This window comes from Sphaeramia orbicularis, chromosome 22 (assembly GCF_902148855.1).
Source record: "Sphaeramia orbicularis chromosome 22, fSphaOr1.1, whole genome shotgun sequence".
NCBI lineage: Eukaryota > Metazoa > Chordata > Actinopteri > Kurtiformes > Apogonidae > Sphaeramia > Sphaeramia orbicularis.
This window is the reverse complement of record NC_043978.1, coordinates 44689007-44693365: the sequence shown is the minus strand read 5'-3', so window position 1 is coordinate 44693365 and position 4359 is coordinate 44689007.

Below are 4359 nucleotides of genomic sequence, written 5' to 3'. Positions count from 1 at the left end.
ACAAATACATCAACGACACTAGAATACTGTGGTTTCTCCAAAAGAAGTGAATCAGGAGAGAAGAACATGACAGTGGACCATGTTCTATTTCAAAGTTTACACATGGTGTTAAAAATCTGAAGAACAGCACCCCCTTGTGGCCTTTTGGCGTTACTGCAGCTTTTAGCACATGTGAGTGAAAGTACCCGTGAATGTGGTAGAGATTTTGCAAGTGTTCACACAGAAATTGTAGGATTTGTGTGACTTTGTCTCACTCTACACACAACCACAATAAGACTGCATTTGGAGCTAAACATCCCACTTCTGTATTGAAATGAAACTCTACCATTAAAACCATAAAAATGGCATTTTTGCAACAAAATAAGAGACAAAAACCATACGTATTAATCTTTTTAAGTAGCAACAGCACCTAGGATTCCTGCAAAACTCAGCTGTCTTTAAAGCTTTGTCTTGTTTGTGAATGGTTGCACTCAAATTTCAACAGGAAAAAAGAAAAATACTGAAGTGTATGTAGTGTGAGAAACTTTGTTGCCTTTGTTAGGAACTTGGTTACAAATATTAAAATTTTGTTTCTTTTTTTCCTTTTTTTTCCTACTCTACTCACTTTTGCATGTAAGCAGCTCTCACAAACTGAAGTGATGCTGTTAATAAGACCCACATAAAGAATCTGAGTCAGACTAGACTTTATTTTATATTATTTTATATGCAACAAAACTGGTGTGCTAAGACCTGTACAGTGTGTAATGACATAAAAAGATGAGAGTTAATAAGGAAAAATACACAAACTACAAAAAATACAATTAAAAAAAAATAGAAGGAAAATCTAATGCATAAAAATAGACAAGGTGCCACTAAAAGTGTATTTTATTAGATTTTGTTGCAATGTAAGTGTAATTGCACATTAAAAGGGTTAGCCTAACCCTAAACCTGCAGGTCAGAATATTCTAACACTGACACCCCATCAGTCATCATAACTGTATTTATTATTTATTTTTATAATTTTTCTAATGTGATGTGGACTGTAATATAAGATTGGATCCATTCACCACAGATTCACAAAAACATGATCAAATCCTCATATTGATTGATTGATTGATTGATTGATGTGTTTATTTCAAACATGGATGTCAAACAGAAGAAAATAAGTAAACAAAACACTTAAACATAAGACATATAATACATATTCGAAAAGGAGTGAGAAGTACAACTTATAAACTCCCACCCCTTCTCCTTATATAATTAATAACAATAATAACCTTCCTCGTCTAATCATATTTATACACTATGCCCTAATATGACTGATACTTACTAGTAAATAATTAGGTTTCTGGCTTCATATTATTATGAACAAATATAATATGATTTACATAAACACATAATATAATAACGCATATATGCAAATACATATTCATACACCGATCTATACACACATACACACCTATACATATATTTACACACACTTACCACATACTTGTACATCTTTAGAACACCCAGTGATCCCCAAGCCCTCCCTCCTCCCTGTACCTCTGAAAAATTGTATCTTTGTACCTCTTTTTAAATTCTTTCATGCTTTCATTACTTTAACTCTATATTAACTCTTTTCCACAGTCTCACCCCGCTGACTGAAACACAAAAACCCTTCCTAGTCGTGCATATTAAGGGAATTTTAAAGTTAATTTTCCCCCTTAAATCATAACCCCCCTCATGAATACTGAATAATTTCTGTATATTTGTTGGTATAAGATTATTTTTAGCTTTGTACATTGTTTGAGCTGTTTGATAGTCCACAATGTCTGTGAACTTGAGTAATTTTGACTGTAAGAATAATGAGTTTGTGTGTTCCTGGTAGCCAACATTATGAATGATCCGTATTGCTCTTTATAAGCATTTCCATATAGACAAAACATTAACCTCTGTTGTACATATTTTACAATGTAAAAAAGTAACACAAAGAATATCAGCTGTGAGTAAATGGCCTGTTCAGAGCTTCGGGTCACAGTGAACTATAAGTAGTACAGTCTGTCATAGTCTGATCCAGTGTCAGTTCTCTTCTTTAAATTATTCAACTGCTGTAATAGAAGTATCACATATACTGGACAGTGGCGCTCCAAAAAACTGTACATGCTGATTTCCATTTAAAGGTGACAAAGAGGATTATTCAGCCTGTAAAAACAGTCAGCAGCTGCGCTATCATATATAAACAACTGAAATTAAAATTAAAGCCAAAAGCATTTGTCCCAACTCTGACCCTGTGTAGCTGCAGCCTACAGCCTGTAGAGGGCGCATCAGGACCTGGACCTGCCTGACTCTATTCCCACTTTAAAAGGTTAAAACATCTGTCAGCCTTTGGTGGAATCTGCACAATCTGTCCTTCCATAAAAAATGAATGAAGACTTGAACCCCTGAAGACAATTATCACCATGATACTAGTTCTTTTCTTTTTTTATTCAGTGTCAAATCTCTGCTTTAACACATCTCACTACAGTACATTTGTCTGACAGCTTTAATTCCTGTTCAGATATAAGTATTTCATTTCCTTCCTGTTTAGTGAAAACCACATATCTCCTAAACCGTTGATGCTAAATATTTGTGATAAAAAGAGGGTTGAAGTTGGATTTAAAAATTTCTTCTTTCTCATTATAATAAAAATCCTTTTGGATTAGCTGGAAAATACAAAGACAACTAGAAGCACTCGGAGAGCGCAGACCTCCGCCAAGGCTGATCAGTGCCCCACCCCCCCCGTGGGCCCCCCCACCCCGATCACCACCAAAATTTAATCATTTCTTCCTTATCCCATTTCCAACAAACCCTGAAAATTCCATCCAAATCTGTCCATAACTTTTTGAGTTATGTTGCACACTAACGGACAGACAAACAGACAGACAAACAAACAAACAAACAAATAAACAAACAGACAAACAAACAAACCCTGGCAAAAACATAACCTCCTTGGCGGAGGTAAAGATGTAAACTGGCCTGTTTTTCTAGAAGTCGACCCAAAAATGCCTCAAGACCCATATTTAGAAAAATACAAATTGAATTGAGTAAAACTTTAGTGATTCTTCCACCATTAAAAGAATACATGTATAGATTTTTTGTAAATCTAATGTGTTCTCTTTTACAGTTTACCCATTTTGAATCTTCATTGTACTGCATTATGTTTACCATTATGTTATGTTCATCTTCTACACTTTTACATCATGTTGTGTTTTCTTTTACATCATTTCTCTTGCTACATCCTTTACTTTTCACATAGGTCTACATCTATAAACTCCTCCAGACACTCTTCCTCAATTTAACTCAGAAAATTCACAAGTCACATAATTGTTAAGGGGAAAAGCGGTCTTATGAAATATGATGCATTGATGCAAGTTAAACTATCAACAGTATATTAACCCTTTCATGCATGAATTATGAGAACCTTAGTCAAGACCCCCCCCCCCCCCCCCCCCCCCCCCCGGAGTATTTTTATTCCTCTTTAGGCATGAAAAAAGACAATGCGATTGAAATTTTTTTAATTAACCTATTTTTCATGGAGTTACAAAAATATCCTCTCATTTGGATACCATGTGTTTAAGTTTTGAGGCAAAGAAACATGTATTTAAAACTCATCATCAGACAGTGATAAACTGTGTGAAAACTATGAAATAAAAACATTTTTCTTGCAGCTAATCTGATGTTTTCTCACATTTTAACATACCCTAATACTAGTTATTACTCACTTCATGGAGATAATATGCAAAAAAAAAACTTTTTGTGTAAGAAAACTGTTAATTACAGTCTAATAACAATTAGTAATTGATTTACACTCAAACATGTTACTGGGTCAAAACACAGTAAAGTCCCGTCAGAGAGCCAACTTTAATCGATTGCCATTCCAACATTTATTTCAGTATAAAGTAGCTCCTTGTTTTGGATAATCCATTATGGTCCAACTAAAGCAAAAATTAATTTAAAAGTAAAAATGTGGGTCATCTAGCAACACTAATCTGTCAAATTGTCTCTAAAATGTCCCGTCAGAGAGATTTCAAATACCGTATTTTGACCCTACTGCAGATCAGGTTTGTCAGGAACAGGAAAGTGTTCACTGTGTTGGTTGATATGCAAATAAAACAACAAAACCCATGAATATAGAAGAGAACAGCTGGAGAATAGCTGTCCACTGTAGTGACCACTATGCATGAAAGGGTTAATTAGTTCAAATGAGCTTATTTCTACAGCAGTAAAATGTATCACACACATTGATGTTAACAGTAATATAAAACCAAAACCATCATATAAAACCGGAAATTATTTTAGAGCCCCATGACCACTTGGCCAGAACAATTAGAGTAAAGAAAAATACAACGAAGCACAGGA